This window comes from Somniosus microcephalus, chromosome 1 (genome assembly GCF_052327205.1).
Source record: "Somniosus microcephalus isolate GS21.2 chromosome 1, FLI_Smic_1.0, whole genome shotgun sequence".
NCBI classification, from domain to species: domain Eukaryota; kingdom Metazoa; phylum Chordata; class Chondrichthyes; order Squaliformes; family Somniosidae; genus Somniosus; species Somniosus microcephalus.
This window is the reverse complement of record NC_140987.1, coordinates 273006027-273021275: the sequence shown is the minus strand read 5'-3', so window position 1 is coordinate 273021275 and position 15249 is coordinate 273006027.

Genomic DNA, 15249 nt, shown 5'->3' with positions numbered 1-15249 from the left:
ATCCTCGTCCTCCACATTTTTCTCATCCTCGTCCTCCTGCTCCTCGTCCTCCTCGTCCTCGACATCGTCCTCCTCGTCCTCGTCCTCCTCGTCCTCATTGTCCTTGACCTCATCCTCCTCATCCTCCTCCTCCTCCGCGTCCTTCTCGTCCTCGTCCTCCTCATCCTCGACCTCGTCCTCCTCGTCCTCGTCCTCCTCTTCCTACTCCTCGTCCTCGCCCTCCTCTTCCTCGTCCTCCTCGTCCTCGTCGTCCTCGACCTCATCCTCCTCGTCCTCGTCCTCGTCATCCTCGACCTCGTCCTCCTCGTCCTCGCCCTCCTTGTCCTCGTCCTCCTCATCATCCTCGTCCTCGTCCTGCTCATCCTCGTACTCCTCGTCCTCGTCCTCCTCGTCCTCATCCTCCTTGTCCTCATCCTTGTCCTCCTCATCCTCCTCGTCCTCGTCCTCATCATCCTCGTCCTCCTCATCCTCGTCCTCCTCCTCGTCCTCGTCCTCATCCTCATCCTCCTCGTCCTTCTCGTCCTCGTCCTCCTCCTCCTCGTCCTCCTCATCCTCGACCTCATCCTCCTCGTCCTCGACCTCATCCTCCTCGTCCTCTTCCTCGTCCTCCTCATCCTCGTCCTCCTCTTCCTCCTCCTCATCCTCGTCCTCCTCATCCTCGTCCTCTTCATCCTCGACCTCGTCCACCTCGTCCTCGTCCTCCTTTTCCTCATCCTTGTCCTCCTCATCCTCCTCGTCCTCGTCCTCCTCGTCCTCGTCCTCCTTGTCCTTGTCCTCCTCATCCTCGTCCTCCTCCTCGTCCTCGGTCTCATCCTCCTCCTCCTCCTCGTCCTCGTCCTCCTCGTCCTCGTCCTCCTCCTCGACCTCGTCCTCCTCGTCCTCTTCCTCCTCATCCTCGTCCTCTTCATCCTCGACCTCGTCCACTTCGTCCTCGGCCTCCTTTTCCTCGTCCTTGTCCTCCTCATCCTCCTCGTCCTCGTCCTCCTCGTACTCGTCCTCCTTGTCCTTGTCCTCCTCATCCTCCTCCTCGTCCTCGTTCTCATCCTCCTCCTCCTCCTCGTCCTCGTCCTCCTCGTCCTCGTCCTCCTCCTCGACCTCGTCCTCCTCGTCCTCGTCCTCGACCTCCTCATCCTCCTCGTCCTCTTCCTCGTCCTCCTCGTCCTCCTCTTCCTACTCCTCGTCCTCGCCCTCCTCGTCCTCGTCCTCGTCCTACTTGTCCTCGTCCTTGTCCTCCTCATCCTCCTCGTCCTCGTCCTCCTCGTACTCGTCCTCCTCAGCCTCGTCCTCCTCCTCCTCGTCCTCCTCCTCATCCTCGTCCTCATCCTCCTCCTCCTCCTCGTCCTCATCCTCCTCGTCCTTCTCATCCTCGTCCTCCTCCTCCTCCTCCTCGACCTTGTCGTCCTCCTCCTCCTCCTCGACCTCGTCCTCCTCGTCCTCTTCCTCCTCTTCCTACTCCTCGTCCTCGCCCTCCTCGTCCTCGTCCTCCTCGTCCTCGTCGTCCTCGACCTCATCCTCCTCGTCCTCGTCCTCCTCGTACTCATCCTCCTTGTCCTCGTCCTCCTCATCCTCATCCTCCTCCTCATCGTCGTCGTCCTCCTCGTCCTTCTCTTCCTCGTCCTCCTCCTCCTCCTCGACCTCGTCCTACTCGTCCTTGTCCTCGACCTCGTCCTCCTCCTCGTCCTCCTCGTCCTCATCCTCCTCTTCCTCCTACTCGTCCTCGCCATCCTCGTCCTCCTCATCCTCCTCCACCTCGTCCTCGTTGTCCTCGTCCTCCTCGTCCTCGACCTCATCCTCCTCGTCCTCTTCCTCGTCATCCTCGACCTCATCCTCCTCATCCTCGTCCTCCTCGTCCTCGTCCTCCTCGTGCTCGTCCCCCTCGTCCTCGTCCTCCTCATCCTCGTCCTCCTCCTCGTCCTCATCCTCGTCCTCCACATTTTTCTCGTCCTCGTCCTCCTGCTCCTCGTCCTCGACATCGTCCTCCTCGTCCTCGTCCTCCTCGTCCTCATCGTCCTTGACCTCATCCTCCTCATCCTCCTCCTCCTCCGCGTCCTTCTCGTCCTCGTCCTCCTCCTCCTCCTCGTCCTCGACCTCGTCGTCCTCGTCCTCGACCTCGTCCTCCGCGTCCTGCTCGTCCTCGTCCTCTTCCTCGTCCTCCTCGTCCTCCTCTTCCTACTCCTCGTCCTCGCCCTCCTCTTCCTCGTCCTCCTCGTCCTCGTCGTCCTCGACCTCATCCTCCTCGTCCTCGTCCTCGTCATCCTCGACCTCGTCCTCGCCCTCCTTGTCCTCGTCCTCCTCATCATCCTCGTCCTCGTCCTGCTCATCCTCGTCCTCCTCGTACTCCTCGTCCTCGTCCTCCTCCTCCTCATCCTCGTCGTCCTCCTCGTCCTCATCCTCCTTCTCCTCCTCGTCCTCATCCTCCTCGTCCTTCTCTTCCTCGTCCTCCTCCTCCTCCTCGTCCTCGACCTCGTCCTCCTCGTCCTCGTCCTTGACCTCGTCCTCCTCGTCCTCGTCCTCGTCCTCCTCGGCCTCATCCTCCTCTTCCTCCTCCTCGTCCTCGCACTCCTCGTCCTCCTCCACCTCGTCCTCGTTGTCCTCGTCCTCCTCGTCCTCGACCCCATCCTCCTCGTCCTCATCCTCGTCACCCTCGACCTCATCCTCCTCGTCCTTGTCCTCCTCATACTCTTCCTCCTCATCCTCGTCCTCCTCCTCATCCTCATCCTCGTCCTCCTCGTCCTTCTCGTCCTCGTCCTCCTCCTTCTCGTCCTCCTCCTCCTCGACCTCATCCTCCTCTTCCTCGTACTCTTCCTCATCCTCCTCATCCTCGTCCTCCTCTTCCTCCTCCTCATCCTTGCCCTCCTCATCCTCCTCCACCTCGTCCTCGTTGTCCTCGTCCTCCTCGTCCTCGACCTCATCCTCCTCGTCCTCATCCTCGTCATCCTCGACCTCATCCTCCTCGTCCTCGTCCTCCTCGTCCTTGTCCTCCTCGTACTCTTCCTCCTCATCCTCGTCCTCCTCCTCGTCCTCATCCTCGTCCTCCTCGTCCTTCTCGTCCTCGTCCTCCTCCTTCTCGTCCTCCTCCTCCTCGACCTCATCCTCCTCGTCCTCGTACTCTTCCTCATCCTCGTCCTCATCTTCCTACTCCTCGTCCTCATCCTCCTCATCCTCGTCCTCCTCGCCTCGTCGTCCTTGACCTCATCCTCCTCATCCTCGTCCTCATCATCCTCGACCTCGTCCTCCTCGTCCTCGTCCTCCTTGTCCTCATCCTTGTCCTCCTCATCCTCCTCGTCCTCGTCCTCCTCATCCTCGTCCTCCTTGTCCTCATCCTTGTCCTCCTCATCCTCCTCGTCCTCGTCCTCCTCGTCCTCGTCCTCCTCATCCTCGTCCTCCTCATCCTCGTCCTCCTCATCCTCGTCCTTGTCCTACTCGTACTCGTCCTCCTCGTCCTCGTCCTCCTCATCCTCGTCCTCCTCTTCCTCGTCCTCCTCGTCCTCCTCTTCCTACTCCTCGTCCTTGCCCTCCTCGTCCTCGTCCTCCTCGTCCTCGTCGTCCTCGACCTCATCCTCCTCGTCCTCGTCATCCTCGACCTCGTCCTCATCCTCCTTGTCCTCGTCCTTGTCCTCCTCATCCTCCTCGTCCTCGTCCTCGTCCTCCTCATACTCCTCGTCCTCGTCCTCCTCGTACTCATCCTCCTTGTCCTCCTCATCCTCGTCCTCCTCCTCGTCCTCGTCCTCATCCTCCTCCTCCTCCTCGTCCTCCTCATCCTCGTCCTCCACCTCGTCCTCGTCCTCATCCTCCTTGTCCTTCTCGTCCTCGTCCTCCTCCTCCTCGTCCTCCTCGTCCTCGACCTCGTCCTCCTCATCCTCGTCCTCCTCGTCCTCTTCCTCGTCCTCCTCATCCTCGTCCTCCTCTTCCTCCTCCTCGTCCTCGTCCTCCTCATCCTCGTCCTCTTCATCCTCGACCTCGTCCACCTCGTCCTCGTCCTCATTTTCCTCGTCCTTGTCCTCCTCATCCTCCTCGTCCTCGTCCTCCTCGTACTCGTCCTCCTTGTTCTTGTCCTCCTCATCCTCGTCCTCCTCCTCCTCCTCGTCCTCGTTCTCATCCTCCTCCTCGTCCTCGTCCTCGTCCTCCTCGTCCTCGTCCTCCTCCTCGACCTCGTCCTCCTCGTCCTCGTCCTCCTCATCCTCGTCCTCTTCATCCTCGACCTCGTCCACCTCGTCCTCGTCCTCCTTTTCCTCGTCCTTGTCCTCCTCATCCTCCTCGTCCTCGTCCTCCTCGTACTCGTCCTCCTTGTCCTTGTCCTCCTCATCCTCGTCCTCCTCCTCGTCCTCGTTCTCATCCTCCTCCTCCTCCTCGTCCTCGTCCTCCTCGTCCTCGTCCTCCTCGTCCTCGTCCTCAACCTCGTCCTCCTCATCCTCCTCGTCCTCTTCCTCGTCCTCCTCTTCCTACTCCTTGTCCTCGCCCTCCTCGTCCTCGCCCTCGTCATCCTCGACCTCGTCCTCCTCCTCCTTGTCCTCGTCCTTGTCCTCCTCATCCTCCTCGTCCTCGTCCTCCTCGTACTCGTCCTCCTCAGCCTCGTCCTCCTCCTCCTCGTCCTCCTCCTCATCCTCGTCCTCATCCTCCTCCTCCTCCTCGCCCTCCTCGTCCTTCTCGTCCTCGTCCTCCTCCTCCTCGACCTTGTCGTCCTCCTCCTCCTCCTCGACCTCGTCCTCCTCGTCCTCTTCATCCTCTTCCTACTCCTCGTCCTCGCCCTCCTCGTCCTCGTCCTCCTCGTCCTCATCATCCTCGACCTCATCCTCCTCTTCCTCGTCCTCCTTGTCCTCGTCCTTGTCCTCCTCATCCTCCTTGTCCTCGTCCTCCTCGTACTCATCCTCCTTGTCCTCGTCCTCCTCATCCTCATCCTCCTCCTCGTCGTCGTCGTCCTCCTCGTCCTTCTCTTCCTCGTCCTCCTCCTCCTCCTCTTCCTCGTCCTCCTCCTCCTCCTCGACCTCGTCCTACTCGTCCTTGTCCTCGACCTCGTCCTCCTCGTCCTCCTCCTCGTCCTCCTCGTCCTCATCCTCCTCTTCCTCCTACTCGTCCTCGCCATCCTCGTCCTCCTCATCCTCCTCCACCTCGTCCTCGTTGTCCTCGTCCTCCTCGTCCTCGACCTCATCCTCCTCGTCCTCTTCCTCGTCATCCTCGACCTCATCCTCCTCATCCTCGTCCTCCTCGTCCTCCTCCTCCTCGACCTCATCCTCCTCATCCTCGTACTCTTCCTCATCCTCCTCATCCTCATCCTCGTCTTCCTACTCCTCGTCCTCATCCTCCTCATCCTCGTCCTCCTCGTCCTCGTCGTCCTTGACCTCATCCTCATCATCCTCGTCATCCTAGACCTCATCCTCCTCGTCCTCGTCCTCCTTGTCCTCATCCTTGTCCTCCTCATCCTCCTCGTCCTCGTCCTCCTCATCCTCGTCCACCTTGTCCTCGTCCTTGTCCTCCTCATCCTCCTCGTCCTCGTCCTCCTCGTCCTCGTCCTCCTCATCCTCGTCCTCCTCATCCTCGTCCTCCTCCTCCTCGTCCTCCTCCTCGTCCTCGTCCTACTCGTACTCGTCCTCCTCGTCCTCGTCCTCCTCATCCTCGTCCTCCTCTTCCTCGTCCTCCTCTTCCTACTCCTCGTCCTTGCCCTCCTCGTCCTCGTCCTCCTCGTCCTCGTCGTCCTCGACCTCATCCTCCTCGTCCTCGTCATCCTCGACCTCGTCCTCGTCCTCGTCCTTGTCCTCCTCATCCTCCTCGTCCTCGTCCTCCTCATACTACTCGTCCTCGTCCTCCTCATCCTCGTCCTCCTCCTCGTCCTCGTCCTCATCCTCATCCTCCTCGTCCTTCTCGTCCTCGTCCTCCTCCTCCTTGTCCTCCTCGTCCTCGACCTCGTCCTCCTCATGCTCGACCTCGTCCTCCTCGTCCTCTTCCTCGTCCTCCTCATCCTCGTCCTCCTCTTCCTCCTCCTCGTCCTCGTCCTCCTCATCCTCGTCCTCTTCATCCTCGACCTCGTCCACCTCGTCCTCGTCCTCCTTTTCCTCGTCCTTGTCCTCCTCATCCTCCTCGTCCTCGTCCTCCTCGTACTCATCCTCCTTGTCCTTGTCCTCCTCATCCTCGTCCTCCTCCTCGTCCTCGTTCTCATCCTCCTCCTCCTCCTCGTCCTCGTCCTCCTCGTCCTCGTCCTCCTCCTCGACCTCGTCCTCCTCGTCCTCGTCCTCGACCTCGTCCTCCTCATCCTCCTCGTCCTTGTCCTCCTCGTCCTCGTCCTCCTCTTCCTACTCCTCGTCCTCGCCCTCCTCGTCCTCGTCCTCGTCCTCGTCATCCACGACCTCGTCCTCGTCCTCCTTGTCCTCGTCCTTGTCCTCCTCATCCTCCTCGTCCTCGTCCTCCTCGTACTCGTCCTCCTCATGCTCGTCCTCCTCCTTCTCGTCCTCCTCCTCATCCTCGTCCTCATCCTCCTCCTCCTCCTCATCGTCGTCCTCCTCGACCTCCTCCTCCTCCTCGACCTCGTCCTCCTCGTCCTCTTCCTCCTCTTCCTACTCCTCGTCCTCGCCCTCCTCGTCCTCGTCCTCCTGTCCTCATCGTCCTCGACCTCATCCTCCTCGTCCTCATCATCCTCGACCTCATCCTCCTCGTCCTCGTCCTCCTCCTCGTCCTCCTCGTCCTCATCCTCCTCTTCCTCCTCTTCCTCCTCCTCGTCCTCGCCCTCCTCGTCCTCCTCCACCTCGTCCTCGTTGTCCTCATCCTCCTCGTCCTCCTCCTCATCCTCCTCGTCCTCATCCTCGTCATCCTCGACCTCATCCTCCTCGTCCTCGTCCTCCTCGTCCTTCTCCTCCTCGTACTCTTCCTCCTCATCCTCGTCCTCCTCCTCGTCCTCATCCTCGTCCTCCTCGTCCTCTCGTCCTCGTCCTCCTCCTTCTCGTCCTCCTCCTCCTCGACCTCATCCTCCTCGTCCTCGTACTCTTCCTCATCCTCCTCATCCTCGTCCTCGTCTTCCTGCTCCTCGTCCTCATCCTCCTCATCCTCGTCCTCCTCGTCCTCGTCGTCCTTGACCTCATCCTCCTCATCCTCGTCCTCGTCATCCTCGACCTCATCCTCCTCGTCCTCGTCCTCCTTGTCCTCATCCTTGTCCTCCTCATCCTCCTCCTCCTCATCCTCCTCTTCCTCGTCCTCCTCGTCCTCGTCCTCCTCATCCTCGTCCTCCTCCTCCTCGTCAACCTCCTCGTCCTCGTCCTACTCGTACTCGTCCTCCTCGTCCTCGTCCTCCTCATCCTCGTCCTCCTCGTCCTCGTCCTCCTCGTCCTCCTCTTCCTACTCCTCGTCCTTGCCCTCCTCGTCCTCGTCCTCCTCGTCCTCGTCGTCCTCGACCTCATCCTCCTCGTCCTCGTCATCTTCGACCTCGTCCTCCTTGTCCTCGTCCTTGTCCTCCTCATCCTACTCGTCCTCGTCCTCGTCCTCCTCATACTCCTCGTCCTCGTCCTCCTCGTACTCGTCCTCCTTCTCCTTGTCCTCCTCATCCTCGTCCTCCTCCTCGTCCTCATCCTCCTCCTCCTCCTCGTCCTCATCCTCCTCATCCTCGTCCTCCTCCACGTCCTCGTCCTCATCCTCATCCTCCTCGTCCTTCTCGTCCTCGTCCTCCTCCTCCTCGTCCTCCTCGTCCTCGACCACGTCCTCCTCGTCCTCGACCTCGTCCTCCTCGTCCTCCTCATCCTCGTCCTCCTCTTCCTCCTCCTCGTCCTCGTCCTCCTCATCCTCGTCCTCTTCATCCTCGACCTCGTCCACCTCGTCCTCGTCCTCCTTTTCCTCGTCCTTGTCCTCCTCATCCTCCTCGTCCTCGTCCTCCTCGTACTCGTCCTCCTTGTCCTTGTCCTCCTCATCCTCGTTCTCCTCCTCGTCCTTGTTCTCATCCTCCTCCTCCTCCTCGTCCTCCTCGTCCTCGTCCTCCTCCTCGACCTCGTCCTCCTCGTCCTCGTCCTCCTCATCCTCCTCGTCCTCTTCCTCGTCCTCGTCCTCCTCTTCCTACTCCTCGTCCTCGCCCTCCTCGTCCTCGTCCTCGTCATCCTCGACCTCGTCCTCGTCCTCCTTGTCCTCGTCCTTGTCCTCCTCATCCTCCTCGTCCTCGTCCTCCTCTTACTCGTCCTCCTCATCCGCGTCCTCCTCCTCCTCGTCCTCCTCCTCATCCTCGTCCTCATCCTCCTCCTCCTCCTCATCCTCGTCCTCCTCGTCCTTCTCGTCCTCATCCTCCTCCTCCTCCTCCTCGACCTCGTCGTCCTCCTCCTCCTCCTCGACCTCGTCCTCCTCGTCCTCTTCCTCCTCTTCCTACTCCTCGTCCTCGCCCTCCTCGTCCTCGTCCTCCTCATCCTCATCGTCCTCGACCTCATCCTCCTCGTCCTCATCATCCTCGACCTCATCCTCCTCGTCCTCGTCCTCCTTGTCCTCGTCCTTGTCCTCCTCATCCTCCTCGTCCTCGTCCTCATTGTCCTCGTCCTCCTCGTCCTCGACCTCATCCTCCTCGCCCTCTTCCTCATCATCCTCGACCTCATCCTCCTCCTCCTCGTGCTCGTCCCCCTCGTCCTCGTCCTCCTCATCCTCGTCCTCCTCCTCATCCTCGTCCTCATCCTCGTCCTCCTCATTTTTCTCATCCTCGTCCTCCTGCTCCTCATCCTCCTCGTCCTCGACATCATCCTCCTCGTCCTCATCCTCTTCCTCGTCCTCCTCATCCTCGTCCTCCTCTTCCTCCTCCTCGTCCTCGTCCTCCTCGTCGTCCTTGACCTCATCCTCCTCATCCTCCTCCTCCTCCGCGTCCTTCTCGTCCTCGTCCTCCTCCTCTTCCTCCTCCTCATCCTCGACCTCGTCCTCCTCGTCCTCGACCTCGTCCTCCGCGTCCTGCTCGTCCTCGTCCTCCTCGTCCTCGTCCTCCTCTTCCTACTCCTCATCCTCGCCCTCCTCTTCCACGTCCTCCTCGTCCTCGTCGTCCTCGACCTCATCCTCCTCGTCCTCGTCCTCGTCATCCTCGACCTCGTCCTGCTCGTCCTCGTCCTCCTTGTCCTCGTCCTCCTCATCATCCTCGTCCTCGTCCTGCTCATCCTCGTCCTCCTCGTACTCCTCGTACTCCTCGTCCGCGTCCTCCTCGTACTCGTCCTCCTTGTCCTCATCCTCCTCATCCTCGTCCTCATCCTCCTTCTCCTCCTCGTCCTCGTCCTCCTCGCCCTTCTCTTCCTCGTCCTCCTCCTCCTCCTCGTCCTCGACCTCGTCCTCCTCGTCCTCGTCCTCGACCTCGTCCTCCTCGTCCTCGTCCTCGTCCTCCTCGTCCTCATCCTCCTCTTCCTCCTCCTCGTCCTCGCCCTCCTCGTCCTCCTCCACCTCGTCCTCGTTGTCCTCGTCCTCCTCGTCCTCGACCTCATCCTCCTCGTCCTCATCCTCATCATCCTCGACCTCATCCCCCTCGTCCTTGTCCTCCTCGTACTCTTCCTCCTCATCCTCGTCCTCCTCCTCGTCCTCATCCTCGTCCTCCTCGTCCTTCTCGTCCTCGTCCTCCTCCTTCTCGTCCTCCTCCTCCTCGACCTCATCCTCCTCGTACTCTTCCTCATCCTCCTCATCCTCGTCCTCCTCTTCCTACTCCTCGTCCTCGTCCTCCTCATCCTCGTCCTCCTCGTCCTCGTCTTCCTTGACCTCATCCTCCTCATCCTCGTCCTCGTCATCCTCGATCTCGTCCTCCTCGTCCTCGTCCTCCTTGTCCTCATCCTTGTCCTCCTCATCCTCCTCGTCCTCGTCCTCCTCATCCTCGTCCTCCTTGTCCTCGTCCTCCTCTTCCTGTCCTCCTCATCCTCGTCCTCCTCCTCCTCGTCCTCCTCCTCGTCCTCGTGCTACTCGTACTCGTCCTCCTCATCCTCGTGCTACTCGTACTCGTCCTCCTCGTCCTCGTCCTCCTCATCCTCGTCCTCCTCTTCCTCCTCTTCCTACTCCTCGTCCTTACCCTCCTCATCCTCGTCCTCCTCGTCCTCGTCGTCCTCAACCTCATCCTCCTCATCCTCGTCCTCATCATCCTCAACCTCGTCCTCGTCCTCCTTATCCTCGTCCTTGTCCTCCTCGTCCTCGTCCTCGTCCTCCTCGTACTCCTCATCCTCATCCTCCTCGTACTCGTCCTCCTTGTCCTTGTCCTCCTCATCGTCGTCCTCCTCCTCGTCCTCGTCCTCATCCTCCTCCTCCTCGTCCTCCTCATCCTCGTCCTCCTCCTCGTCCTCCTCGTCCTTCTCATCCTCGTCCTCCTCTTCCTCGTCCTCCTCGTCCTCGACCTCGTCCTCCTCATCCTCGTCCTCTTCCTCGTCCACCTCATCCTCGTCCTCCTCTTCCTCCTCCTCGTCCTCGTCCTCCTCGTCCTCGTCGTCCTTGACCTCATCCTCCTCCTAATCCTCCTCCTCCTCCGCATCCTTCTCGTCCTCGTCCTCCTCCTCCTCCTCCGCCTCGTCCTCGACCTCGTCCTCCTCGTCCTCGTCCTCGTCCTCGACCTTGTCCTCCTCCTCCTCCTCGTCCTCATCCACTTCCTCGTCCTCCTCATCCTCGTCCTCCTCTTCCTACTCCTCGTCCTCGCCCTCCTCGTCCTCGTCCTCCTCATCCTCGTCGTCCTCGACCTCATCCTCCTCATCCTCGTCCTCGTCATCCTCGACCTCATCATCCTCGTCCTCCTTGTCCTCATCCTTGTCCTCCTCATCCTCGTCCTCCTCGTACTCCTCGTCCTCATCCTCCTCGTACTCCTCCTGCTTGTCCTCATCCTCCTCATCCTCCTCCTCCTCCTCGTCCTTGTCCTCATCCGCCTCCTCCTCCTCATCCTCCTCCTCCTCCGCATCCTTCTCGGCCTCGTCCTCTTCCTCCTCCTCCACCTCGTCCTCGACCTCGTCCTCCTCGTCCTCGTCCTCGTCCTCGACCTCGTCCTCCTCCTCCTCCTCGTCCTCATCCACTTCCTCGACCTCGTCCTCCTCGTCCTCATCCTCCACCTCGTCGTCCTCGTCCTCCTCCTCATCCTCCTCGTCCTCATCCTCCTCTTCCTCCTCCTCGTCCTCCTCCACCTCGTCCTCATTGTCCTCGTCCTCCTCGTCCTCTTCGTCCTCGACCTCATCCCCCTCGTCCTCATCCTCGTCATCCTCGACCTCATCCTCCTCGTCCTCGTCCTCCTCGTAGTCGTCCTCCTCGTCCTCGTCCTCCTCATCCTCGTCCTCCTCCTCGTCCTCGTCCTCATCCTCGTCCTCCTCGTCCTTCTCGTCCTCGACTTCGTCCTCCTCGTCCTCATCCTCTTCCTCGTCCTCCTCAACCTCGTCCTCCTCTTCCTCCTCCTCGTCCTCGTCCTCCTCATCCTCGGCCTTCTCGTCCTCGTCGTCCTTGACCTCATCCTCCTCATCCTTGTCCTCATCATCCTCGACCTCGTCCTCCTCGTCCTCATCCTCCTTGTCCTTGTCCTTGTCCTCCTCGTCCTCGTCCTCCTTGTCCTCGTCCTTGTCCTCCTCATCCGCCTCATCCTCGTCCTCCTCGTCCTCCTCATCCTCGTCCTCCTCATCCTTGTCCTCCTCCTTTTGTTCCTCCTCCTCGTCCTCGTCCTACTCGTACTCGTCCTCCTCGTCCTCGTCCTCCTCATCCTCGTCCTCCTCTTCCTCATCCTCCTCGTCCTCGTCCTCCTCTTCCTACTCCTCGTCCTCGCCCTCCTCATCCTCGTCCTCGACCTCATCCTCCTCGTCCTCATCCTCGTCATCCTCGACCTCATCCTCCTCGTCCTCGTCCTCTTCCTCGTCCTCCTCATCCTCGTCCTCCTTCTCATCCTCTTCGTCCTCGTCCTCCTCGTACTCCTCGTCCTCGTCCTCCTCGTCCTCCTTGTCCTTGTCCTCCTCATCGTCGTCCTCCTCCTCGTCCTCCTCCTCCTCCTCGTCCTCGTCCTCCTCCTCCTCCTCCTCCTCGTCCTCGTCCTCCTCCTCCTCATCCTCCTCCTCCTCCTCGTCCTCGTCCTCATCCTCATCCTCCTCGTCCTTCTCATCCTCGTCCTCCTCCTCCTCGTCCTCGACCTCATCCTCCTCGTCCTCGTCCTCTTCCTCGTCCTCCTCATCCTCGTCCTCCTCTTCCTCCTCCTCGTCCTCATCCTCCTCGTCCTCGTCGTCCTTGACCTCATCCTCCTCATCCTCCTCCTCATCCTCCTCTTCCTCCGCATCCTTCTCGTCCTCGTCCTCCTCCTCCTCCTCCGCCTCGTCCTCGACCTCGTCCTCCTCGTCCTCGTCCTCGACCTCGTCCTCCTCCTCATCCTCATCCACTTCCTCGTCCTCCTCTTCCTACTCCTCTTCCTCGCCCTCCTCGTCCTCGTCCTCCTCGTCCTCCTCGTCCTCGACCTCATCCTCCTCATCCTCGTCCTCGTCATCCTCGACCTCATCCTCCTCGTCCTCCTTGTCCTCGTCCTTGTCCTCCTCATCCTCCTCGTCCTCGTCCTCATCCTCCTCGTACTCCTCCTGCTTGTCCTCATCCTCCTCATCCTCATCCTCCTCCTCGTCCTTGTCCTCATCCGCCTCCTCCTCCTCATCCTCGTCCTCCTCATCCTTCTCTTCCTCGTCCTCCCCGTCCTCCTCCTCCTCGTCCTCGACCTCGTCCTCCTCGTCCTCATCCTCCACCTCGTCCTCCTCGTCCTCTTCCTCATCCTCCTCGTCCTCATCCTCCTCTTCCTCCTCCTCGTCCTCGCCCTCCTCGCCCTCCTCGTCCTGCTCCACCTCGTCCTCGTTGTCCTCGTCCTCCTCGTCCTCTTCGTCCTCGACCTCATCCCCCTCGTCCTCATCCTCGTCATCCTCGACCTCATCTTCCTCGTCCTCGTCCTCCTCGTACTCGTCCTCCTCGTCCTCGTCCTCCTCATCCTCGTCCTCCTCCTCGTCCTCGTCCTCATCCTCCTCCTCCTCGTCCTTCTCGTTCTCGTCCTCCTCCTCCTCGTCCTCCTCGTCCTCGACTTCGTCCTCCTCGTCCTCGTCCTCTTCCTCGTCCTCCTCAACCTCGTCCTCCTCTTCCTCCTCCTCGTCCTCGTCCTCCTCATCCTCGGCCTCCTCGTCCTCGTTGTCCCTGACCTCATCCTCCTCATCCTTGTCCTCGTCATCCTCGACCTCGTCCTCCTCGTCCTCGTCCTCCTTGTCCTTGTCCTTGTCCTCCTCGTCCTCCTCGTCCTCGTCCTCCTTGTCCTCGTCCTTGTCCTCCTCAGCCGCCTCGTCCTCGTCCTCCTCGTCCTCGTCCTCCTCATCCTCGTCCTCCTCATCCTTGTCCTCCTCCTCCTCTTCCTCCTCCTCGTCCTACTTGTACTCGTCCTCCTCGTCCTCGTCCTCCTCATCCTCGTCCTCCTCTTCCTCATCCTCCTCGACCTCGTCCTCCTCTTCCTACTCCTCGTCCTCGCCCTCCTCATCCTTGTCCTCGACCTCATCCTCCTCGTCCTCGTCCTCGTCATCCTCGACCTCATCCTCCTCGTCCTCGTCCTCCTTGTCCTCGTCCTTGTCCTCATCCTCCTCGTCCTCGTCCTCCTCGTCCTCCTCGTACTCCTCGTCCTCGTCCTCCTCGTACTCGTCCTCCTTGTCCTCGTCCTCCTCATCCTCATCCTCCTCCTTGTCCTCTTCCTCATCCTCCTCCTCCTCCTCGTCCTCCTCGTCCTTCTCTTCCTCGTCCTCCTCCTCCTCGTCCTCGTCCTCCTCGTCCTCGTCCCCGACCTCGTCCTCCTCGTCCTCATCCTCCTCCTCATCCTCATCCTCCTCTTCCTCCTCCTCGTCCTCGCCCTCCTCCTCCTCCTCGTCCTCCTCCACCTCGTCCTCGTTGTCCTCGTCCTCCTCGTCCTCTTCCTCATCCTCCTCGTCCTCATCCTCCGTTTCCTCGTCCTCCTCATCCTCGTCCTCCTCCTCATCCTCGTCCTCATCCTCGTCCTCCTCGTCCTCCTCGTCCTCGACCTTGTCCTCCTCGTCCTCGTCCTCTTCCTCGTCCTCCTCATCCTCGTCCTCCTCTTCCTCCTCCTCGTCTTTGCCTCCTCATCCTCGTCCAACTCGTCCTCGTCGTCCTTGACTTCATCCTCCTCATCCTCATCCTCGTCATCCTCGACCTCGTCCTCCTCTTCCTCGACCTCCTTGTCCTCGTCCTTGTCCTCCTCATCCTCCTCGTCCTCGTCCTCCTCATCCTCATCCTCCTTGTCCTCGTCCTTGTCCTCCTCATCCTCCTCGTCCTCGTCCTCCTCGTCCTCCTCCTACTCGTAATCGTCCTCCTCGTCCTCGTCCTCCTCATCCTCGTTCTCCTCATCCTCGTCCTCCACACCCTCGTCCTCCTCATTGTCCTCGTCCTCATCCTCCTCCTCCTCCTCATCCTCGTCCTCCTCCTCCTCCTCCTCCTCCTCGTCTTCATCATGCTCCTCGTCCTCCTCCACCTCTTCCTCGTTGTCCTCGTCCTTGTCCTCCTCTTCCTCGTCCTCCTAGTCCTCGTCCTCCTCGTCCTCGTCCTCGTCCTCCTCGTACTCGTCCTCCTTGTCCTCGTCCTCCTCATCCTCGTCCTCCTCCTTCTCGTCCTCGTCCTCATCCTCCTTCTCCTCCTCGTCCTCGTGCTCCTCGTCCTTCTCTTCCTCGTCCTCCTCCTCCTCCTCGTCGACCTCGTCCTCCTCGTCCTCGACCTCGTCCTCCTCGTCCTCGTCCACCTCCTCGTCCTCCTCGTCCTCATCCTCCTCTTCCTCGCCCTCCTCGTCCTCCTCGTCCTCCTCCACCTCGTCCTCGTTGTCCTCGTCCTCCTCGTCCTCCTCGTCCTCGACCTCATCCTCCTCGTCCTCATCCTCGTCATCCTCGACCTCATCCTCCTCGTCCTCCTCGTCCTCATCCTCCTCGTACTCGTCCTCCTCATCCTCGTCCTCCTCCTCATCCTCATCCTCCTCGTCCGCGTCCTCCTCGTCCTCCTCGTCCTCGACCTTGTCCTCCTCATCCTCGTCCTCTTCCTCATCCTCCTCATCCTCGTCCTCCTCATCCTCCTCCTCGTCCTCCTCGTACTCGTCGTCCTTGACGTCATCCTCCTCATCCTCGTCCTCGTCATCCTCGACCTCGTCCTCCTAGTCCTTGTCCTCCTCGTCCTCGTCCTCCTTGTCCTCGTCCTTGTCCTCCTCATCCTCCTCGTCCTCGTCCTCCTCGTCCTCGTCCTACTCATCCTCGTCCTCCTCATCCTCGTCCTCCTCCTCCTTGTCCTCCTCTTCGTCCTCGTCCTACTCGT